Source organism: Urocitellus parryii, chromosome 1 (assembly GCF_045843805.1).
Source record: "Urocitellus parryii isolate mUroPar1 chromosome 1, mUroPar1.hap1, whole genome shotgun sequence".
NCBI lineage: Eukaryota > Metazoa > Chordata > Mammalia > Rodentia > Sciuridae > Urocitellus > Urocitellus parryii.
The window spans coordinates 192,801,716-192,827,725 of NC_135531.1; positions in this window are offsets into that span (position 1 = coordinate 192,801,716).

The window sequence follows — 26,010 nt, forward strand, 5'->3', positions numbered from 1 at the left end:
GCCACCTTGCCCTTCCACGAGTGGTTCTCTTTGCTTTGTGCATCACCAACACCTATATCCCACCATGCTTATGAACTCCAGGAAGGCACATGTTTGTTGAATTAAAGGCTGGATTTTGCTGTGCCATCTGTGTTATCAGAACCTGGAGATGAGGGAGATCACTGCTAAGTGGGATGTTCTGGGAAAACTTCCTCAAAAAGAGACAGGCTGTATGAAGCCTTTGGGAATTGTTGCATTTAGATTCATGGAAAGGAAGAGGTAAGGTGCTCTGGGCATGGGAATGCTTTACTGAGCAAAGGCTTGGAGCAGAGTTTACGAGTATCCCATAAAGCAGTAAAGAGCAACAGGAAAGAATCGACAAGGGAGCTTTTAAAATATCCCCATGACTGAAACCCGTTGAGGACCAAATGAATCAGAATCTCTGGAAATGGTCTGGGCCTCAGTACTTTTAATGCTTCCCAGATAAATCTAATGTGCAGTCAGGGCCGAGGACAGTCTTGGGACTGTTATGTCATACAGGAAGGGTAAACAAAAACAAACACAAACAAAAAAGCCTATTTTTGAAGAATGAACACTCCTGATGGAATTTCTTATGTTTTTGGCAGGGACTTTTGATTTAAACCAACATATATTGAGGTATTTTTACCTTACAATACTTGTCATGTTTGCAAGTTAGATTTCAATGACAGATTAATCTGTTTTAAGATTCAAGTTGAAGAAAGGGATGGTAGGCTTGGTTAGCAGGGTGGTGTAAACTTCCAGGAGAGAGGCCTGCCTCTAGATGTTGTGGCACAAAAAGGAAGATGAATCTAAGAGACATTGATCAGGAAGAATTAGTAGAACCTGCTAGGACCAAATAATGAGAATGCTTTCTAATTAGGTGTGACAACGATGATGGAAATTTCTCTCTACAAAAACAATCCTAAAGCTACACAGGCTAAGAGTTGGGAATGGTACCCAGTCTTTACACCAACCCCCACCCCCTGGATATTTGATCTTAATCTCTTCCTATTTGATCTTAGTATCTTCCATTCCTTCTTTTGATCTTAGTGTCTCCTGATCTAGTTTACCAGGTGATATGAGGCCACATGAAGCACAGTATCAGTGCTTTCTAGTTCTGTCACTCCTTCCTGAGACACTAAAAGGGGAATCTACATATGCTTACGTCCTGACCCCCCCCCCCACAACCCCCTGCCTCTCTCATCTACCCTCTGTTTCTCTTGTTGGTCTCCAGGGGCCTCCTGTACAATACCCAGTGGCATTTTCTGGGCCTCATGCCACTCCAGCCCTGCATTTGACTCTCTTAAAGCTTGACACTCTCGGCTTCCTGGCTACTGGATGTTCCGGTTCTCCTTGGGCCTCTGACTTGCATTTCCCCCTCTCCTATCCTGAGCTCACCTGGGATCTGTCCTGGGGCTCTTTCTTTATTTTTTGCTCTCTTGGCAATTCTCCACTCCAGGTTCCAGTTTCTCATCTTTATCAGGCAGCTGCACAATTCTCCACGTGTTGCTCCTATTTGTGCCTCATACTCACCATCATTACCATCACCAGTGTTTGCAAAGTTCTTTATTGTTTTGAGAGTGCTTTGCCTTCAGTATTTTGTTTTCTCCTCTCAGCCCTGTTGTTTTCCTTCTGCTCTTCCCTGAATTGGATTCTTGGTTTTGTTGCTTACTAACTGAAGCCTCACTTCCCCATAATTTAAAATAGGGACAATAATACCCATATGACAGGGGGTTGTTGTGTATTAAATAAGAAAACCTATGTGACTATGCCAAGTTCACTGTCAGTCATAGCCTAACTTCTTCTTCCTGGAAGGCAGGACTGGTTTTTTCTTTTTCTTTTCATGTCAACCCTCAAAGGAGATGCTCCTCAATCAGTGGAATGAAAAAAAATTCCAAACACTAGAAAGAGAAGTTGCCTAAGTGATGATCTGGGTAAATTTTGAGGAAGTGGTAAATTTCCACTGGCCTAGATTAGAGCTTATTTTTTCTTCCATGGACCTTCTCAAGGGGTGTTTTGGGCAAGATGTCACTGGGAGGGTCTCATGTTCGACAAGGTCAACTCAGTCTGATGTGCAAAGATGGTAACGTGAGTGCCTGTGCTACTCATGGCCTTGCATGTCAAGCAAGGTTCTGTCTTATCAAGGGAGCATCAAGTGTCTGTCAGCCTTTGAGTTGCAGGATTCGATGGCAATATTTTTATCATATGCGTGACTTATCTACTTACTTGTCAATTTTGATTTATGAGTTTTTGCAGATCTGTGATCTTTTGAGCAACCTCATATTATGCTTACTACTTGGATTACTGACTGCAAATATTTGGGGGAGGGTTTTAAAGTGATAAGGTCCCAAAGAATATGGTCAATAATTGGAGAGTCCCCATGACAGAGTTGCAGGTGTTGTACTTGTAATATGATGTTCTAGCATAACTGTAAAAAATTACTTGGCTTTGAGACCTGAAACACATTTAGCTTTGTTCAGGAATGACGAATCCCAGCTGGATTTTCTTAATGTATCATTCTTAGTTTAACCCTATTCAACTGACAGTCGTGCTTCGGCATGTTATAACCAAGGCTATCTGGACTTTGGTTCCAGAATTGCAAAGAAAAGTGGCATGAGGGTTTGTTTGAAATGCTTTGATAGATATTGTGAAGGTATTGGGTCAAATGTGGTATAAGAAATGAAGTATGAGGAAATATAAATATAAAAATATATAAGATAATATAAATATAAAAATATAAATATAAAAATATATAAAAATATATAAATATAAGAAATGAAGTATGAGGAAATATAAATATAAAAAATATTTATATTTTTTCTTCATGCATGAGAAAGCAGAAGGTAGTTTTCCAAAAATGTTTTCACCATGTTTAATTGCATTCTGTGATCATAGTTAGAACATCTTGTTTTACTATGAGGGTGAATTTTCAATGATGGACAGGAGGAATGCTTTAGTATTGGTGACCAATGGGCTGTGGCGATAAATGAGCAAATAATATCAGAATAAACTACAAACAATTTAAGCCCAGTTTTACTGGCCTTTGTTATTCTTTGAAGGAAGAGATAAAATCCACTGTCTTACCCCTAGAACCTGTATACCCTTTGTGATTTGTTTTTTATCCACAGAAAGCAATGGAAGTTGTACAACTTTGGAGCCTAATTCTTCAGAGGTCTCGTGGCTTCCGCTGTTGCCTTCTGGAATGCTGTCCTTCCATGTACTGTGAAGCCTGATCTAGTTTACCAGGAGATGTGAGGCCACATGAAGCACAGATGAGCCAATCTGGCTGAGACCTCTTGCACCTACCAGCTGTCAGTCAGATCAACCTGTGAACATGGAAGTGAGGCTATTTTGGACCATCTTAGGTTGTCTAGTCTTAGTCAAATCTCCAGAGGCCTGCATCTGTATGAGTGACCCCAGGAGAGACCAGAAGAGGAGCTGTGCAAGGAAACAGTCCAGATTGCTGATACAGAAAATCATGAAGAAATAAGAAAAAATTTAAAGGTTGTTTTAAGTCACTAAATTTTGAGTTTTTTGTTTTTTGCTTTTTTGGTGAGTGTGTTTGTGTAGTGAGAGGTGACTAATATTGAGGAAAAAATGAAGAAAGTAAGAAATACAATTACTATTAAATGTTAGCTTTCATAACTTTATCAAGAAATAGGATAAATAAATTGGATAGTTCCTTGTTAGATGCTAGACATTTAGAGCAGGAAGAGACTTCAAAGGTCATCCCCCTGATTCATTTGATTCCTGACATCATTTTCATAGATTCATGTCTTGCCATTGCTGTAGATTCCAGAGGCTCTTTGACAGCACAAGTCAAGTTTTATATTTTGTGATATTCTTCCAGAAAGTTCAGAGCCCAATTCATTTTTTTTGAAACTAAAAGAACTCTTATTGATTTTTAGAACATAGATCTTTTTTACATTTTTAATTGACATACAATAATCATACATATTTATTGGACACAGAATAATAATTTGATACATGTATATAATAAGTAATCATCAAGTCAGGGTAATTAGCATTTCCATCTCCTTCAGCATTTATTATTTCTTTGTACATCTCTTTTCATAGTCTTGGTTTGTTTTTATCAAATAATTCTGGAAATTCTCTACTACTGGGTCTAAGTCAAAATGATATATAAATCTATGAAAATACTTCTCTTAACTTAAGAAAATAAATACTGTAAGTCATATTTTCATTAGGAGGATATACAGAGTCCAATTCTTATACCATAAGTTCTCAATAAACTTCTGATGCTTGTTGGATTATATGGGAAGTGTTATAAATGTCCTAGGGCAAGGAGTGTTCAAGGAGACGTGACCCAGGTCATGTGAGCTGCTTAGCTTTATTTGTTGTTTAGCTTTGTTAAGCCTCTTATATCTACCTGCAATGATGTGTTTGGAGATGTTGGGTTTGGATTGCTGAAGATGGTTCTATGATATATTTGTAGGTTAGTGTTCAAGAGGCCCAGGGGGTAATGTTAACTCTTTAAAACCATATTTTATGTACATTTCCCCCAGTAGCCTTAGTGATGCCTTAGTCAGAAAAACGGACTAAGACATTCCCTGTTGGCTATATCCATAAAGGATATTGAGTTGGAGCTCAGAAGTCTGATCAATTTAGAACCCAGAATCATAGGTTTTGGGAACTTTCTATTAGAGGAAAAACATTGGATTGGGTTAAGAATAACCGTCCTTTAGGTGCAGACACTGATTTCTTCAACAAGACCCCAAAATCTTAAGGAGTAAAATCCAAGAATCAATATGTAGGATGCCATCAAATTAAAACAACAGAGCCTACAGAAGAGGAGAAATTCTTTGCTCCTCTGACAGAGGTTAATATCCAGAATATACAAAGAACTCAAAACCTTAACACCAAATAAACCAAATAATTCAATCAATAAATGAGCAAAAGAACTAAACAGACATTTCTTAAAAAGAAGAAATACAAATGGTTAACAAATATGTGGAAAAATGTTAAATCTCTCTAGCAATCAGGGAAATGCAAATCAAACAACGTTAAGATTTCATCTCACTCTAGTCAGAATGATAATTATTAAGAATACAAATATTAACTATTGGCAAGGTTATGGGGGAAAAGGTACACCCATACTCTGTTGCTGGGACTGCAAATTAGTACAACCACTCTGGAAAGTGGTATGGAGATTCCTCAAAAAACTAGAAGTTGAACTACCATACAACCCAGCCTCCCATTCCTTGGTATTTACCCCAAAGAACTAAAATCAGCATACTATAGCAATATAGCCACTTCAATGTTTATAGCAGCATAATTCACAATAGCCAAATTGTGGAATCAGCTTAGATGCCTGTCAATAGATGAATAGATCAAGAAAATGTGATATATATATATATATATATATATATATATACACACACACACACACACACACACATATATACATATATATACACACAATGGCATTTTATTCAGTCATATATAAGAATGAAATTATGGCATTTGCTGGTAAATGGATGGAAATGGAGAACATAAAGCTAAGTGAAATAAGTCAGAAAACCAAGGATTGGATATTTTCTCTCATATGTGGAAGCTAGAACAAAATAAAAAAAAGAAGGTGTTGGGAGATCAGGGAAGATCAGTAGAGGAGATCAAGATTGAAGGGGGAGGAAAGAAGGGAAAGGGGAGAAAAGTTGGAATGAATTTAACAAAGTCATATTATAATCATATGTGAATATCAAAGGGAATTTTACCTTTATGTATGTGTAGAAAGTACCAATCACAAATGAATAAATAAATGAGCAAAATGAAGATCAGTAGAACAGAGGAAGGAGAATAAAGGGAGGGAGGAGGAGAAGGAAATGTGGGAGAATGGGGATTGAAATCAAATTCCATTCATGTATGATTTTATCAAAATGAACCCAACTACTACATATAACTATAATGCTCTACTTTAAAAAGTCATGATTAAAAAAAGTGGGGGGCACAACTCGTTTTGGAATGACATCAGCAAGATAAGCCAGATGGCAGAATAGGAAGTTCCATCCTTACATCCACCTGCCCCACCCCCTGCCAAAATCTCACCAATTTTTAGCAACTCCTACAGATAAGAATACATCTGTGGGAGCTAAGAGTCTCTCTGAAATCCCAGCACCCTGTTGGAGCAGATGCACTGAATGGGAGAGGCCCCCTTGGCCCGTGATTTCTCTAATGGGAGAAAGTGAAAACAAAGTGAGTGCCACACTTCCCCAACCTTGAAGGGTGCTTCCTAGGAGGCCCACTTCTGTCTCACCCCATCCAGTACACTTTATGGAGGGGATTGGCATGGCAAAATTGTCTGGGGAAGAGGAGGGAGTACATGCAGTGCTCAAAGGTAGTTACAGATCCTGCTATTTGGCTCTAGAGGTTTGCCTATAAGCCCCACAGAACAACTCACCTGAGGGCTCCCCTTAGTACCCCTATAGATAATGTCCCGCGTATATGCATGGCCTGAATGAACTCTCAGAGAGTCCATGGATCTCAACAGCAGGTGCAAAGTGTAGCACTTAGCTTGACTGCTGATTTGGAAAAAGGTATACATCCTTGAACAATTTAGGTACCACCCAAGGGAAACTAAAACAGACTTTCAGCACCATACCTGGATGTATAAGATCAAGAGTAGGCACATGATTTTATGTCTTCCCCCTAAGAGGGAACAAGAAGTGTGGAGCAGACATAGCCTTGGAAAAACTGTGAAAGACCCTCAGAATACCTAGTTAGGGTCATTGGTAAAGGCCTTTCTCTCTCAAAGTCAGTAAACACTGAAGGTGACTGCTTCTTGAAATGCAAAGGAGGCACACAAAACAATCAAGGAAATCTGACAACACCAAAGGAAGAAAATAAGCTCCATAAGAAATCTTTGGGCTGACCCCCAAAATAGAGATCTACAAATTACCTGACAAAGAATTCAAAATAATTGGACTGGGATGTTGTTCAGTGGTAAAGAGTTTGCCTAGCATGTGCAAGGCCCTGGGTTCAATCCTCAGTAGTATTAAAAAAAAATTAAAAAATAAAAATAATCATATTAAAGAATCTCAGTGACTTAGAAGAAAACACAGATAAACAACTAACTGAAACCAAGAAAATACTGCATATATAAAATCAGAAGTTTAACAAAGAGCTAGAAAGCATAAAAACAAAACAACAACAACAACAACAAAAAAAACCAAATAGAAATCCAGGAGTAGAATAGTATAATGTCTGAACTGAAAAATTCAACAGAGAGCTTTGTTTGTAGAGTCATCCAAGGAGAAGTAGAAATCATGGCCAGGTGCAGTGGTGCATATCTGTAAACCCAGCAGCTCTGGAGGCTGAGGCTGGAGGGACTGCAAGTTCAAAGCCAGCCTCAGCAACTTACTGAGGCCATAAGCAACTTAGAGAAAATAAAAATAAATAAAATGAAAAAGGGCTGAGGATGTAGCTCAGGTTTTGAGAGCCCCTCGGTTTAATCACTGGTAACAAAAAACCCCAAAGCAAACAAAACCAAAAATAATACAAAATAACAACAACAACAAAAAAATCATACTGTCAAACTAAGTCTATCAGTCCTCTGAAAGGATCCTATACTTGGACAGAATGGGATTTATTCCTGGGATGCAAGAAGAATGGTTCAACATATGCAAATCAATAAATGTGAATTACCATATTAACAGCAAGGATGATAAAAACTGTATGGTCATTCAATAGATGCAAGAAAAAGCATTTAACAAATCTCAACATTATTTCATGGTAAAACTTTCACAAATTGGGTATAGAATGAATATACCTCAACATAATAAAGGCCACCTATGAAGAGCCTCAAGCTAACATGCAAAGGTGAAAAGCTAAAGGTTTTTTTCTCTTAAGATCGGGAACAAGATAAGACTTCACTCTCAGGACTGTTTAACACAGTGGTGGAAATCCTAGTCAGAGCAATTAGGCAAAGAACTAAAGGGCAGATTGAAAAGGAAGAAGTTAAATTGGTTTTGTTTGCAGATAACATGATCTTATATATAGAAAACTCCACCAAAGAATTTTTTAAAATATATTTTTAATTGCAGTTGGACACAATGCCTTCATTTTATTTATTTTTTATGTGGTGCTGAGGATCCAACCCAGCGCCTTGCATGTGCTAGCCTAGTGCTGTACTGCTGAGCCACAATCCCAAGCCCTCCACCGAAGAATTTTAAAAATACATTTAGTAAAGTTGTAGGATACAAAGTCAACATGTAAGAATCAGTTGTATTTCTATGCGCTGACAAAAAAAACTTATCTGAAAATGAAATTAATAAAAGAGTCTCATCCACAGTGATAGCATAAAATAGGCATAAATTTAACCAAGGAAGTGAAAGATTTATACATTGCAAACTATAAAATATTGATGAAAGAAATTAGATATAAATAAGCAGAACTACATCCTGTGTTCATCGGTTGAGAGAATTAATACAGTTTATGTGTCCATGCCATACAAAGTGATCCACCGATTCAGTATGACACCAATCAAAATTCCAGTGACTTTTTTTTTTAACAAAAATTTCCACATTGTTCTTTTATGCTTGCACAAGGGTCCTGTTGGTTGGAGCTGAACAGTGGCTACTCCTTCTACAGATAAGAGTTCTCTAGCTTGTCACAGTGCACAGAACTTCTTAAGTAACTTGTACCTGTCCACCTCCCTTACTTCTGTTACCTGCTCTACCCCTAGAGCCCCCTGAATTTTTCTTCTGACAAAAATAAAATGATTCAAGAGATGGAAAGAGTAATCTTCCCTATGCCATTGTATCCTATGGATACTACATGAGTCTTCAAGAATTGGATTCCTCTAAGTTCAAGGACACAAGAGCCTTTTCATGGACTTTGCGCCACTATTGCTGCCCTAGCCTGGCCTCACCTCTGTCATCCCAACAAATGATGTTCTCTTCAGCAAGGTTAGTTTGAGATGTCCCACCAAGAAAGCACATTTATTTCTCTTTAAAAGTGTATAATATTTTCTTCTATAAAAGACATTCTCATTATTGGATATTTGAAAGGAATATTAACATTTTGCCAAAAATAAATCTCTCTCTCTCAATATGCACTTAGTCTAATAGTGGACTCCTCGAGCCAAAGAAGCAGAATAGATAAAATAGCCTATAACTCCTCAAGCAGAGCCTCTCCCTTCCCTCTTATCACCAATATTGCCTGTGGCCCGATGACCGGGGCTACTGAAAATCCCTTTGCCAGCCAAATCTGACGCATTCCCCTCCACGCCCCCCCAGGCTTCTGCTTCTTCAGGGAGAGTGGTAATTATACAAGACTCAATAATTACATAACAAATTGCTTCGAAGTGATTATTTAAATTGTGTATTGGCAGGAATAGGGTATCCAAATATAATGAGTCGCATTGATTATAAAAGCATCTTCTTTGAGCTGATACAATGGCTGCCTCTGCCTGTTGTTGCTTGAAATATGAGCCAGCTGGAAGACTTCAAAAACTTACATTGTTTGAATTGAATTCAGAATATGTTGGCTCTCTTTGTAGTCTCTGTTCCTGAGTGATAAATGTCCCTAGAATAGATTTTTCGCCCCAACATGGGGCTCTAACAGGGCTTCCAGCCAAGGCAGTTGGGGTGGGTACCCAGATATGCAGCACAGGTCCAGGAGACTAGACTCCCAGTTAGGAGTCCCTTTGGCAAGAGGAGCAGAAGGGTGACCCTGATATCTAAGCATCTGCTTCCCTTTCTTTCTATCTGCTCAGCCCACCTAGAACAGGAGGTATTGTTTAGTAGGCCTATGTGTTGTGCTAATCCCCCCAAGAAGGTCTCATGCTAAAACTAGAATCATTACCTTGGGAAGCCTGGGGTTGAGTGGGGAGTTGGAGCAGATGGGTGTGGTTTAATGCAGAGGAGAATTAGGAAAAGCCAAAACCTTGGCTCCTGAGCTAGCTGCTTTCATAACCAGATCACCTGGACCACCAGAAGAGAAACTCTGAAATCAATCCCTAGTAGCCAAGGGCATTCAGCTTTTCCCAGAGGGCTTCAAGAAAACCTCAATGAGTAAGGGTCACATTTCTGGTCACCCTAGACCTTCTGTCCAAGCACTGGCAAATTTTATCTGTATAAGGACCAGATGGTAAATTTTGGGATTTTGCAGGTCCCAGATTTCTCTGCCTCATATTCTTCATTGTTGTTGTTGTTTAAACAGCCAGGTAAGTATAAAAACCATCTGTAGCTTTTGGGCAATAAAAATATAGGCTTGAGGCTAGGTTTGGCTCCTGGACCATATTTGCCATCTTTGCTTTCTATAATGCATTGCATAGCAATGCACTGAGTTTTTTTTTTTTTTCTTTCCCCTGTTCACACTGAGATCTGATAGTGGGAACCCAGCAGGGATCTCAGATATAGGTATCCCTTTTGGGACAAATGGACTAGAACTTTAGAGCCACCTGACCTCTTTGGACCTTTGGTCACTCTGTACTCTTAATGCCCATAGCTCCTGTAGACAGTTCTGGGCGGTTAGCATTTACTGCCTGACATTTGTTGGGTTTTTTTTTCACATATGCCAGGAATGTTTTCTTCTCCCCAAGACCCATCTTTCCACCTTCAAATCCCTTGAGGGCAGGAGCAGCAAGCTCTCAGTCACTTCATCCCTTGCCAGCACCTAGAACTGTGTCCAAGACACCAGCAGTAAATTATGTGCCGAGTGGATGCTTTATGTACCCCTCTGGGTTCCGTCTTTTTTCCCTTTCCTGTGGGTGACCCTCAAGAAGTGGAGAAGTTTGAGATAGTTTGTGCTTTGCAGAGTCCTTGGCAACACATAGCTGAGTTTGCTTAGTTTCCTCTCTTGGTTCTGTGTTTCTCTGGCCAAAACCTGTAACAGCCTTTGTGTTCTGCTCACCAAGTGTGGAGTGTGGCTACTCCGTGGTTGGAAGGAAACCAGAATGAGTCTGAGCTGGGTGGTGGCTCTAGCCTGGACACAGATTCCTCAGATATGTGGCTTCTCAGGTTTTTGAGACTATGGGATAGGAGCCAGGACTGCACTGGAACCAGACGCCTGACAGCTCCCTCCCAAGTTTACCTGTATTTTAGACCTAGGGGTGTTGTGATGGGCTTCTCTCTGGGCTTGTGGAAGCAAGTTATTTGTGTTTGGGCCTAAGCCTAGCATTTCTTATTCAACTTGGAATATTCTTTTTTCTCCCAGGTAATTTAAGGGTGACTTCCTCTCAGAGGTTATCTTTTTAAGATGGCAAGTTTGCCAGAATATTTTGGGATGTTAGAAATGGAAGTCACTGGCTTGAACTATAAGTTTTTATCATCTTATATAACAAGAAGTCCAGCAATATGGTGCTCCTGGGTTTGTTAATTCAGCAGCTCCAGTTTGGCATTAAGGACCAAGTGTTTTCTTCTTTTTGCTTCCATATGGTTATGGTTTGGATATGAGGTGTCCCTTCAAAGCTCCTGCGTTCATGCAGGAGCATTCAGAGGTGAAATGATTGGGTTGTGAGAACTGTAATATAATCAGTTCATTCTAGTTTGAATGGACTAACTGGGTGGTAACTGTAGACAGGTGGGGTGTAACTGGAGGAATTGGGTCACTGGAGACATGCTCTGGAAGGGTGCATCTTCCCTCAGCCCCTTCCCCTCTCTTTGCTTCCTGGGTTCCAACATGATGTTCTGTCTCACCTTGGGCCCAGAGCAATGGAGTCAGCCAACCACAAGCTAAACCTCTGAAACCATGAGCTAAAACAGTTTTCCTCCCCTAAGTTGTTCTTATCAGATATTTTGGTTGCAGGGACAAAAAGGTGACAAATACACATACTCAGTGTGTTGGCTTTTTCTTTATATCATTTTTTTCTCATGGAGACCAAATGTCCCATAACTCCAGGTGTCACATCATCATGACAGTATTTAAGGGGAGAAATGAGTCTCTTTGCCCTCATTCATTCCTTTGGTCCACAAAGAGAATTCTTTCCAGAAGCATCTTATTGACTCGCTCTTGTCTTCCATTGGCCATTACCATGCTCTATGCTCACACCTAAAGTAATCCTTGACATGGTACATGAACTACCTCGACAGGGTTACTCTAATCATGTATCATCCTCTGGGACTGAGGCCAGACTTCCTGAGAGCACAAGACTCTACTGAGAAGTATAGCCACCTGCAAAACACTGAAGTCTTATTGGGAAAAAAGGAGAGGAAACACTTGTATAAGAGACATTCCCCAGGATCTTTTCTCTTTGAGATGCTGGAGGACTTAGCATCCAAAGTTCTAAAAGAGAACTCTTAGGGCTGTTTGAAAAACACTCGTGGAAATATGTAGAACTTAGAGCTAACTCTTCTTGCCCCATCCTGCTTTTAGACAAGAACTCTGGGTCTTTCTAATCCCATGCCACCCTTGGCATCTTAGCTTTAAAGATACATATGACAGTCATTTTTTTTTTTTTTTTGCTAAATTTTTTACTGGGTAGGAGCTTTACACATATGGTTTCTAACCACACAGCTCCACTGCGAGGGCTGAATTGTTGCCATCATTTTACAGGTTAGGGAACTAGAACACAGAGAAGTTCAGGAGCTTGCATGGTTTATATATGGCTGAGCCAGGAGACATCAAGCATTTGTTGAGCATCTGCTCTGATATGGGAGCTATATTAGGTGCTAAGGGTGCAAGGAAAAATAAAATCTGGTCCCTGCCATCAGGCGTACACAGTCTGAACCTCTTGGGAGATTATCCCAGATAACTGAATGTATGTTTATTGTCCAGCTAGAAAACAGCTTTGGGTGGGTGAAGAAATGAGTCACTGACTTGGACATTCTTCCAAGAAGCCTCAAGAAACCTAAAGCTTTGCTGAATGGCCTGTAAGGAAATTAGGAGCATGAACTTGGGTGCAAGACTGGCTAAGTTCAAGTCCCAGCTCTACTACTTCCTGGCTGGATGAACATTGGCAAGATACTTCATCTCCTGGGCTGCTATGAGGTTTAATGGAAATCATTTTGTAGAATCACAGAAGAACTCAGTAAAAGTTAGCAGCTGTTATTACCAATTTAGATTGCTCTTCAGTGATTTTTCTTATCAAGTAGAGATTATCAGAGGCCTGGTTTTGGAACTCCTTAGTCTCTCAACATTTCATACTATCACACAGGTTTGAGCACCAGAGTTATAGGGTGGGTTGTAGATCGATTCAAAAGACACCTGGCATGTTGAGGTGCTTGACACTGACTCTTCAGTTTGATGGCATTTTAGTCAGTTCTTACTGAAGCTGTGATTTCCTCCTGCTTGCCCACTGCTGAGGGAGACAGTGGAGAAAAGGGGCCTCTCTGCTTCTCTCAGGGCAATAGCCTACCCTTTGGCTTCTCCATGCTGTTTAAATGCAGCTTCCTGTGCTGAGAGTCCCTGTAAAGTCAACTGCTCACTTCTAACTCATAACAGAGTGGGCAAGAAGCTGAGCCAGGGGAATCCTTGGGCCTGGCTCTGGTCACAGGTTGAGGCTGGGGCATTGAGAAATCCCCTAGCCTCGGTTTCCTCCCCTGTGCTAGGGGAGTCTCATCAGCCTATAGCCTCAATTAAAAATCCCCTGGTTGGGGCATGCAGAAATGGAGCTGGGTATCTGAGAAATAGTGCAGGCTTGCAAGGAGGCCAGTCACAGGCTCTGGTGGGCAAGCCTGGGTTCCTTCTCTGTTCTGAAGCCTTGGGTGCAGCTCATCCATCTAGAAAACTGCCATAGGATGCTACTGCCCAAGGGGCTGAGGATCCTAATCGATCTTGGGTTGAAATAATTAAGGCTCCCAAAGACTTGCTGAGTTCTATCAGTGCAAGGTGCTATCAAAAACAAGATAAAAGCTTTGAGCCTTGATTGAATCTGGAAAACAAGGCCCATATGGACATTTTTCTTTGTCATGGTGTCATGGGAGAAGGGAGAGGCCCAGGAGGGGAGGAAGATGAAGGAGCAGAAGGGGGGAAACAGATTTGAGACAGTATATAAGAGATCATGATGAGGAAAAAAATAAAATAAAGGCAGAACCCTCTAGAATTGCCTGTGCTTTTTGCTTTATTTCTGTCATAAAGAGAATACTGAAGGATGAATGGTATCACATGCCAGCCTGTCTGCTTTGTCCTCAGTACCTCAGGTGAACGATCATCACCATTATTTCTGCAGTCGGAATTTGTATGTTCAGTGGGAAGTCCTAGATCATATTTTTCTGGGTGGTGGCCTTGCCATGGCCCTGCCCCAGGGTCTCTCTGAGGCCCTTCTTTCTTCTCTTGCATTGCTTTGCTGGAACATGTGTAGGGGGGAGGGTCTGCTCAGAGGAAGCCCAGCCACAGAGCGGCTCCCCATTGTCCCTCAGAACTTTATTGAGCTTTTGCTCTTTTTACTGCTTGGCTTCAGCAAAGCCAGCTCTCGGGACTGAAATCCAGCCGAGCAGATCTGATTTCTCAAAAGCCATTTTGATCTTTTCACTTCAAAGGTAGTTCTTTTCACACCCGAGCCCCAGTTTGGTGGCCCTAGACCTGCCCTTTGGGTTGCGGGTCTGAGCAGGGCCTGTGGTCTCCTCTTTACATCCTGTTGGGAGAGCTGGGATCTTGGCACTGGGGCTGCCTGGGTGTTCTGTGATATCATGATATTCGTTCTTGGTGCCCCTGGCACCTCAGATGCCCTCCTCTTCCCCTCCATATGGCTCTGCTCTGTTCATCTTCCCATTTCCAAAGTGCTGTTCCTTTCTCCATCTTGTGAAGACACTCTCTTGGAATGAAGCTGACCTTAACTTTGGGAGTCTCCTTTGAAGAGACTTCCCTAATAACTGCTACCCTACACATACTTCCCAAGATGAGGTGCTCTTCTTCTGGCCCCCTCTGTATTCTATATGGTCTGCAATTTCCCCTTTCGAGTCCTATGGCATTTTGTTTAATTATTCCTTTTCTGCCCATGACCCTGAAGAGATAGATAGTAAGGTCCTTGAAGAAGGGGGATTTATGTGTGGCGCTGGTGTCTAATGCAATGCCAAACACATGGCAGGCACTTGATGTGTGTGCAGTGAGTTAATGAATTCCTCTGAAACTCTTTCAGATGTTCTAGGGTTTGGCTGAGGTGCTTGGGGCAACCAGCTTGGTGGAAGGGAGGAAAAGGAGGGAGGGTGGGGGATAGAGAGGGACATCCTACTCTCCCACTGCCCCCAACCCATCAGATAATTTCCAGACCTGGCCCCTGTTTTATCCACAGAAAATCTACTTTTATCTGTTTTATATTTATATATACATATTAATCATAAACATTATGTTTATCACAGGTAATATTAACAATATGTAATAGAGTATACCCAATATTCATATTACACATATAACACACCATATGTAGAATAGGACATGTATAAAATCATACATATAAAGTTTTTTTGTGTGTCAAAAGTGTTCTGTTTTGGGAGCTGGGGTTGTGGCTCAGTGGCAGAGTACTTGCCTTGTACATGTGGGACACTGGGTTCCATCCTCAGCATACCATAAAAGTAAATAAACAAAATAAAGATATTGTGTCCATGTATAATGAAAAAAAATTTTTTTAAAGTGATCTCTTTTAAATAAGAGTTGGAAAACCAAGGGCTTGAGTTTTCTACCAGAGATCTTCTCTCTCCTAGGAGCATTTGCTTTTGAAATGGTTATTACTTCTTAGACCGTGGAATGCTTTGTTCCAGTTGGAGGCATTTTAGGCTTTTACTAAGCTGATGGAAGCATTGCTCTTTGGATAGTGACTTCTTTCTGATGTACCTGCTCCCCACTCTGACCCCACATATCAGCCTTCCTATCTCCTGTTTAAGGTATGAGGAGGTAACTGGATTGCCTGAGGCCATAAAACTGTTAATGTCGTTAGAGAGCTTTTTCTTATTGTTTGTTCAATATCAGGCCTGCTGAGAGGCCAGTGTTGACTGGGCTGTTATAAGGAGGCCTAGGGTCCTCCCTTCTCCTGCTAGCCTGCTAAGTGGCAGCTGGCTTTGTCAGCTCTCAATCTTGCTTCCCTCTGAGCTGCCTCCCCTTCTTCTTGGTACTCTGTTGGGCAATACCTCCATCAATCTCCTTCTTACATGAAGGGTCCTCCTTTCTATGAGGGGTTCTACCTGGGCCTGTCCTTCCTAGTACAGGAACCCTCATTTACTTTCTCATTCATTATTAAGACCTCACTGGCCTCTGGACCATGGTGGAGTGGTGGCCAGAGCACTGAACTTGGAGTGGAGAGCCTGGTCTGAGTCTTGAACTGCCAGCCGTAGGAGTTTGGGCTAGTCACTCCATCTCTGGAGTCTCAGTTTCCTGTAGGTAAACAGCAATAATCACTACAAGGTCTGACTCATCTGAAACCCTAGGTTCATCTGTCTTAGCTTTTCCTGAAATGGGAATCTCCTGCAGAGCTTTTAATATCCTAGTTCCCAGTCCAATTCAATCAGACTTTCCGGGGATGAGATGTCAATAGTTTTTAAAGTTCCCCGGGTATTTCTAATGGAAACCAAGGCTGACAACTACTCTTGCAGGTCAAAGTATTATGGATGCTCAAAATATGAATGGATTCTGCACTTTCTCCATTTCTTGCTAACCTATCTGCAGTGGTTCTTAGTCCGAATTTGGTACAGAATCTCTCTAAGAATCTACTGGAAGCTGTGTATCCATTTCCCCAGGAATAAATATACAAAAATTTCCATGTGATTTCAGCATATACTGTCTGCTTCTTAGGCCTTCCCTGGCTGTTCCATCCAAAATTGCAACGTTATATGCCATCTACACCAGAGCTTCTTATCTTCTTTTATGTTTTCTCTGTAACTTTTACCCTCTCTGACAAACATCCTCAAGTCCCTCACTGGGACAGAGTTTCTCCAGGTGTGGTTCCAGGACCACCTCTACTTAAGCAAGGTACTGGGATGGGACCCAGGTATCTGCATTCCCAGAAGCAGCTTCCTGAGTTTCTTTTGAACATGGAAATTTGAGAGCCAGTGGGCTAGGCCCCTGGATTCTTGATTCAGAATGTGCATGCTCAGTTCTGCTGTGGTCTTCCCTGTGCACCTATTTTCTCCTCCAAATTCTGCTCTGCAAATGGGAATCCACTTCCCTAGTGTAGCAATGATCTTGAGCATCCATGATGTTTCAGAGCAACCCCAGGTATTTTCCCTGTTTCTTAGGGGCCTGTGAAAATATGGCTCTCTCAGAGTGTGAGTTGAGAGGCTCTGATTGGAGTTCCCATCTAATGAACAGGTAAGTTATCCTCTTTCTCTGTCAGTCATAGTACTTAGAATTCCATCACTTCTAATATGATGAATAACAAAGGTCCTATTTGATCCCATCCCTGTTTGAAGTTTTTCACTGGCATTCTGTGGCCTACAGGGAGAAGCAGAGCCCTACTTTTTAAGTTACCCAAAGCTTTTCAAGACCTGGCCACTGCTCACCTTTCCAGCCTTGATCCCACTACCTACACACACCTCAGCAGGACTAAGGTACCCAGGGGTGCTGGAGGTCACGTGCACTTCCTTCCCTTGGTGTACCCTGCACTGTTCTTACATCTCTTTACGCAAGTAGCTCCTCTCCCCAAACTCTTAGACGACTCTCCATCTGGCTCTGAGTACAAGGCAAGTCCTCACCTGACCCACAAGGCCCTCCTGTGTGTCCATCACCCTCCTTACCTCTCTGGCCTCATCTTCTGTGATTCCCTAACAGCTTCTGTCTTCCTTTCCTGGGTGGCTTAAACAACACTAATGGTTTTGAGGGTTAGAAACCTGAAATCGAGCTGTTGGCAGGGCCATGTTCCTCTGAAAACTGAAGGGGAAGGATCCTCCCCTGCTTCTTTCTAGCTGCTAGTGTTTGCCAGTTGCCTGGTGAACTTTGGCTTGCAGCTACAGCATTCTGGTCTTGGCCTTTGTTGTCACATGGCCTTCTCCCCATGTGAGTTCACGTGGCCATCTTCTCATAAGGACACAAGTCATATTGGATTTGGTGTCACCCTACTCTGGCACAATCTCAATTTAGCTCATTACATCTGTGATGACCCTATTTCCACATAAGGCTATGTTCTGAGATACTAGGATTTCAAAATATTTCCTTCGGGGGGACATAATATCCCATAACATTTCCCTTCATTCATTCAGCTTCAGTCACACTGACCTGGGTTGCTAGATTTAGCAAGTAAAAATACAGGGCATCCAGTTGCATGTCAGATAAACAATATGTAATTTTTTTTATTGGTTGTTCAAAACATTACAAAGCTCTTGACATATCATACTTCATACATTTTTGACAAAAAAATATGTCCCCTATGTTGCATGGAACACTTTTTAATATACCATAAAATATATGTTGTTACCTGAAATTGAGATTTAACTGGGAATCCAATATTATATCTGCCAAATTTTTCTCTTTGTTCTTGAACACAGCAAACTGCTCCTACATCTAGAACTTTGTAATTGATACCGCCTCTGCTGTGAACATTCTTTCCCTGGATGTCTGAGGTACCATTCTCTGATTGTGGCCAGCAAAACCTTTCTGGGTACTCTTCCCCCATACTCATACTTTCTATTCTCCTTTTCTTGCTTTAATTTTTTCTCTTGTCCCTATAGAGCTATGTATTTCCCCCACCCACCATATGCATGTACATACACGCAAACATATATATAGTTCCCCCTATTCCTTGTCACTGTAACAGGCTATGTATTTTACCTACTGATTGAATGTATTGTCTACCACCCCCAGGAGAATTTATGCTTGATGTTTTTGTTCACTGCTGACTCTCCAGGGCCCAGAACAGTGCCTGACACACGAAAAAAATCTAGATATTTATTAAATGGGTAAATAAATACATAAACACTTCCAATTTCCCTCAAGTCTTAGTGCATAGGCATCTATGGATTTTCCTTACATAAGACAATTACTTGTGTTTCTGGTAATAAGTACTTCTCCCTTGTTCTCTGTTTAAGAAGTTTGAGAAGTTCTTGCCCCAAGCCCCAGATCCAGGCCAATCAGTTAATTCCATCCACTTGGCCAGAACAGTTGGTTCAGAGATGGGTGAAAGCCCAAGTTAGTCTAGTTGGAGACAGTCCCAGAATTTCTGCTGAACTGCTAAGACAGAACACCCTCTTCCCACTGTGTTTCTGAGAGGAATAGGATGTCAGTCTGGAGCTGCTGATAGCTATCTCATCCCCATAAAGGAAGAGTGAAGAGTCTGCTCCCGACCAAAAACCGGTGTGTGATCTTCCAGGCCTGATTGTGACTGATAACAAAGGCGTTTTCCCTGGCGGGCCAGCTGCTTTCTCTGACTAGTACTGGGGCACAGCCAGTGCATTGGGGCTCTGGAGGGGCCTGCAGTTGAGGATTCAGGTCCCTTGGTTGATCCTACTCTTACCCATATATGCACTACCAGTCTGGGTGTTCAGAGGTCTCTCTATTGGGGCCTAGGCTGAGGCCTTCCTAGTTGACTGCTGACGCCTGCTGATCAAGGGCTCTAAAGACACTCTACTGACTCAGTTGCCAGTATTTGCCACTCTTAGACTTCTTCCCCTCACCCCAGACCCACATAAATGCAGGACCTTCCTGTTCCTAGAGATGATACTCTCTTCTGTGCTGATCCATCCGACCCTGCCTCCCCGGCCCACGTCCCATGCGGGGGGGGGGGGGAGGTGGGAATGGTGTACCCCTCTGTGGAATGGGCTAGCTGAGAAATAAAAGCTAAAAGATATAAAATGGTGAAAATAACACAGAACACAGACAGTAGTTTAAAAAGTGGGGACAGGACGGGCAAGCTGATCAGACGGATCCAGCTTCTGGGCAGAGATGAAGCCCGCATCTGCTTCGGGAAACATCAAAGTCCTTCCATAGAATGTTCTTCACCAAAATAGGATAAAGGTGGGCTGTTCAGTATCTAACGGGATATGCCCATCTCTGATACTACTATGAGGAACCTTCCTGGCAGAGCGGAGAGAAAGGTCACGTGCATTGAGTGATCTATTGCCATGGGAGAGCCACAGAAGGTTCCCCATGCCAGGCCTATCCCTCCCTGGCTTCCATGGTGAGAGAAGGTCCTCATGTACTTCACAGATGACTTCCTGTACCGGCCCGGGTGCTGTTCCGTGGAGCACAGTGGAACATTGGGGAAGCCAGAGCTGTCTGCTGTTCGGCCTCTTGCTTGGACCATTGCAGTAGGTAAGTGCAGGCTTAATTGCCACTTTGGCTTGTAGTCTTGATCAACTGCTTTCACACTGGTGGCTCAGTTCAGCTCTAGACCACCGTCTGCCTGAGAGTGGAGCCAAAGGAGAGAAAGCAGAGCTGAGACTCAGAGGGGTGACTGAGTTTTTCTAATATCATTGACTCCCCTAAGTCTTGCTGTGCAGGAAGCTAGTGCAACACCCAGACCTCTTTGTCGTGAAGCTTAAGCCAATTAGATGTCTTTTTCCTGTCATGAGTCACACATGCTCTCAGGAATGCTGTACCCCCCAACCCGTCCCCAGGTAGGCCTGAGGGATTCTTCCTTCTGTTGTTCCCATTCTGCCTGGAACTTGACTTTATTACGGTCTGGATCGCCCTGTGCTATCCTGCTGCAACATGCCTGCCTCTGCAGGAATATCTGCTCTTGGAAACCAGGGCATGTGACTTCTCTTGTATGTGTACGTTTTAATCTCCACATCTCATACATGCCTGTTTTAGTCCATTCAGGCTGCTGTACAAACATATCATAGACTGGAAGGCCTGTGAACAACAGAACTTTATTTCTCACAGTCTGGAGTCTAGGAAGTCCAAGATCATGGTGCCAGCAGATTTGGTGTCTGATGAGGACCCACGTTCTTTGAGGGCTGTCTTTTCTTCATAACCTCCCATGGTAACAGGGGTTAGAGAGTTATGTGGGTCATTTTTTTGGGGGGGAGAGGTGATACTGGGGATTGAACCCAGAGCCTTGTACATGCTAGGCAACTGCTTTACCACTGAGCTACATCCCCAGCCCTTATTTTATTTTGAAATGGACTGTCCCTAAGTTGTCCGGGCTGGCTTCAAACTCAATCCTCCTGCCTCAGCCTCCTTAGTAGTTGGGATTACAGATGTGTACGATTATACTCACTTCTCTGGGGCTTCTTTCTCAGGACACTAATCCCATCAGTGAGAACTCTGCCCTTGTGACCTAAATATCTCTTAAAGGCCTCACCTCCTAAGATCACCTTGGGGGTGAGGATTTCAACATGAGTTTTGAGGGACATGAACATTCACATCATACCAAGGCCCTTGTATAGAATCCCAAAAGGTATTGTTTGAAATGAGTCTTAACTGAATGAAACTTGGTTGGCTGTTTATAACATAAATCACTCAATTAGGTAATTATAAATAAGATGAAAACTCTTAATAGTTCACCAATCTACATTAAATTTTTTTTATGTCTTAGGGAATCAAATCTGTATTCGGGGATAAAAATCTGTATTAGTTATAATCTGCAAAATAAATGACCACAAAATTCATCAACCCAGAACAACAACCTCAGGTTTTCTGAGTCTGGAACCAGGGTGTAACTTGGTTTCTGTGTCTGGGCCCTCTGGCTCTGGATCTCTCACAATGCTGTGATAAAGTTTCATCAGAGCTGCAGTCATCTCAAGGCTCAACTGGGAAAGAATCCATCTGCAAGCTCACTCCGTCATCTTTTCTTTTTCATGGAAGGTAGTGTATGTTTGCAGCTAAACTGCTTCTCAGAATGCTTTGGGCTCAGTGGTATCTATTCATTTTGTATTCTCTTTGTCTCTCAGACCAAGTTGGCAATGTTTAAACAAATAATGTCTTAAGAATCCTGTAGGTCTGCTGTGTGTCTCCTTGGGGTTTACTCCACAAGGTAAAAGCCACACCCAAAAGTTCCCTTGAGATAAACCCCCTTCTACCTTGGGTGGTTGCTGAGGTAGCTGATGTCCAACACCCTTAACTTCCTAGAGGCCATATTATTTGATGAAGGATTTATGAGGCACACCCTTAATCTCTTCAAATGGCTTTTTATGTGACTATTTAGACTCCAAGGCACCATCTTTGATCTTTCTGAGGCCTTAAAAAGTTTTAAATTCACACTTTCAGCCAGATCTTTAGACTATGTTTTCCAGGCAGTGCCCTATATCTGATATTTGCTTGGAAGCCATTTCTCAATTTGAGCATTATTTGCTCTCTGGAGAGACAGCATTTTCAAAGCCTGGTCTGCCTGCCTGCTTCCCTTCCCTCCAGTTTTCCTTCCCTTCCTTCTGTCTTTTTTTCCTATCTTTCTCTCAGTTTATTTCTTCTCTTCTGCATTTTTTTTTGTTTGTTTTTTGGTACTGGGGATTGATTCCAGGGGTGCTTAACCACTGAGCCACATCCACATCCCCAGCTCTTTGAAATATTTTATTTAGAGACAGGATCTTGCTGAGTTGCTAAGTGCCGTGCTAATCTGCTGAGGCTGGCTTTGAGCTCAAAATCCTTCTGCCTCAGCCTCCTGAGTTGCTCAGATTATAGATGGGATTACAGGTGCACATCTCTGCACCAGGCCTCCTACATTTTACTTTAAGTAGCAAAAAGAGACTAGGTGTCACCTTTGACATTGTAAGCAATCCTAAATTAGATCACTAGGCATATTTTTTTGTTTTCCTCATAATTGTAAGTGACAGAGTTGCTACACTTTCTGCTAGCATCCCATAAGCGCCTTCTTTCTCCAATTTCCAATGGAGTGTATCCCCATTGGACCCTGACCATCAGATTTCCCAAAGTCAAGACTTCCACTAACAGTTTGTTCAAGATAATTAGGCTTTCTCTAACATGGTCCTCAAATTCCTCTCAGCCTCTGCCCACTGCTGGGTTCCAAGGCTAATATCATCTGTTTGGATGGTTCTTACGGCAGCGCCCTACTTCCCAGGTACTGAAATCTATATCTATCCCTTTTTCTCATCTTACCTCCAGGTGCAACAATTCTCATATGTTTAAAGAATATAACTATATTTGCAAAAACATTTTCCAAAATTGTACTCTTGTTTTATGGGCAAACCTGTTTCCTAAATAGCATTGTTCTGTAGCTCTCATTCACTTTCCCACTCTTTTCAACCATTACTTTGTTTTTGAGATCATCTGTGTTATTATGTGGACATTTAGTCTATTGTTTCCAACTGTGTGTAGTTACCATGGGTTCCACCCCTTTCATATTTTATCTGTCCAATCCCACAGGGATGAGTACCACGCTTGCCCCCGACTCCATGTCATCTCACAAATGATGCTGCAACGAATGTTCTTATTCATGGCCCATCATAGATCTGTGTGAGGATTTCTTTGGGATGTATTCATACCTAGAATTGGAATTGATGTTGCATAGGTTACACATATATTTAGATTGACCAGGAAGTACCAGATTTCTCAGATAAGTCTGTACCAGCCTTCATTCCTATCCTCCATGCATAAGGAATCCTACATTCTACATCTGGGCCAACATTTGTATTATTATTCAGTTTAATTTTTTTTAGTTATTTAATATGCAGTGATATCTTGTTAATATTTTCATTAATATTTTAATATTTTAATTTGCATTTTTCTTGATAATTGATTAGCTTGAGCATCTCTTCACTTATTTTGATTCCCCTCTTCCGTAAGCTGCTTATATCCCTGTTTGTATATTCCTTGAGACCAGAGACCAGGTGTAATTTCTTCTGTTTTCTCTGGTGCTCCCAGAACACAGTTAGATGTGAATTGATGATTGATGAGAAGGTCGATGTGGCTGTGTTATTCGAGCTTCTGGATTCTGAGGCCTACTTTTCCTCTATATACCCTGAGGTGTCTGCCTTCATTCATTCAGGACACATTTATCAAATGACTACCTCATGCCAAGTCTTCCTGTGTGACTTTCCCTTCTGGCAAAAGCCCAAATGACCTATCAGTCACTTTATCAATTGTACAGAAGGAGGAAACTGGTTGTACTCATCATCTGGCATCAAACAGACTCTAGTAACATTTTAAATGCCCCTTTATAGACTCTAACATTCTATGATTCTCTGATTCTACCTTATTGACGAATTGATTTTTTTGCTTTTGTTGTGTTTTTAACTGATACATGCCTAAAGCAAGGCAAGACCCAAGAAATCTTTGTTATGTCTTTGAATGCTGATGGGAGGCTCCAAATAGCCTTTTATTAAGTTTCTCTGCTTTTGAAGGGCAAATTCACATCATAGTAAATGTGATTGTTGGGGAATATTTTGGATTTAGTGGTCAAAAAGAAAACTCCTCACTGCATCCCAGTCTCAACGTGACAATGTTCATCAACATTTCCAAAGAGAGGAAGCGTTCTCACACCAGACCTAACTACACCCATGACCATCCATCCCATGACAGGGTTAGGTGTCCAACTTGAAGTCTTGACTACAACACATCCACCCCATGTTGTAATTATCTGTTTGGCTGCTCTCTTTCTAGATTAGGATGCAACTTGTGTCCTACTCCCTTCTTTATTTTATTATATTTAGCAGAGGACTTGTCATGTGATAGGCATTTGATAAACACTGATTCAATGAACGAACACATGAAAATGTTTATTAAGCACCTACTGGCTACATACTATGCCAGATGCTGGGAATGCTTAGATGAATAAAACACAACTTGATTATAAAACAGGGAGGAGGGCTGGGGTTGTGGCTCAGTAGTAGAGTGCTTGCCTAGCACCTGTGAGGCCCTGAGTTTGATCCTCAGCACCACATACAAAAAATAAGTAAATAAAATAAAGGTATTTGTCCAACTACAACTAAAAAATAAATATGAGAAAAAAATAAAATAGGGTGGAATGCACAGAGGAGGGACCCTGCATTCTATGGGGGAGATGAGCTTCAAATAAAGAGGGAAGCATTTTTAGCATTCACCTTTTACATCTTTGTGAGACATTCCTTCTGCTCTTGAATTCCAGGTTTGACTTGTATTTTGGTTGCAAGAAATGGTCTTTCTCTATGTGTGTGTGTATGTGATAGGTATGGGTGTGGAGGTACATGCCACCTATCTGTTGTCTGCTCCACCCTAGCCTGAGTTCACTACAGGGAAGTTGAAGGCTACTTGCCTGTATCCCCACAGGGCTTAGTCAAGATGGCAGGGACATCTGTGTAACCATCTGGGCTACAGTGCAGACAAACACATGAGCTTCACAATATTGGACACTCGACTCTGTTGGTATATGATCCAATAATTGGAAAAAATCTGAGATGGCCCAGGAGTGATCTTTCCAAGTTCCAGCCCAAATGCATGTCAATTTTTAACACCTTGGTCAAGCTAAATGGATCTGGGTCAAGTTTTGTTTAAAGGGCTGGAGTCTCAATGTGCCTTCCACAGGTAAGTTTGCCATCAAGTCCAGGTATACACCTCTTGGAAAACACACAAGTCAGAGCTTTGCAGGGACCTTGTCTTGCTTCATATCAGATTCAGTGAGAAGGTTTTAACAGTGTGTTCTAAAATGTCCCATTGGCATGAGGCAGGGTTAGGAAGTATAATAGATTTGGCATTACATATTCCATGAAAAAATACAAATACCCATTTTTTTTGTTCTCATTTTTAAATGTATTCCTTATAAAAAGGGTTCTTTATGAAGAATCACTTAATAGTTGGTATTTGATCAAGTGAAACAAATCTGAATCTTCTTGAGCAAATCCCTAAAGAGATTTCCTTCATTTTCTTATCTGTGGGCTTCAGAAACTGAAGCCTGATGTGCAACGATCTTCAATAAGATTTCTTCATTTTTATTTCACAGAGCAGAGTTCTTTTATCTTTATTTGCTCCCTGATCTTGAAGCACTTGTTCAATAACCACAGTGTGGACTTCATTTAAATATATAACTCCTGCCTTGTCACTTTTCTTAAGTTATTGGACTAGTTGGCCTATGTGAATTGTTAATTCTTAGTCACTTATAACCAGGTTCTAGGACCCGTTTCTTTCTTTCTTTCCTTTCTTTTCTTTGTTGCCATACCGGGAATTAAATCCAGGGCCTCACACATATTACGAGTGCTCTTCCACTGAGCTCCATCCCTGGCCCTTTATATTTTATTTTAAGACAGGGTCTTGATA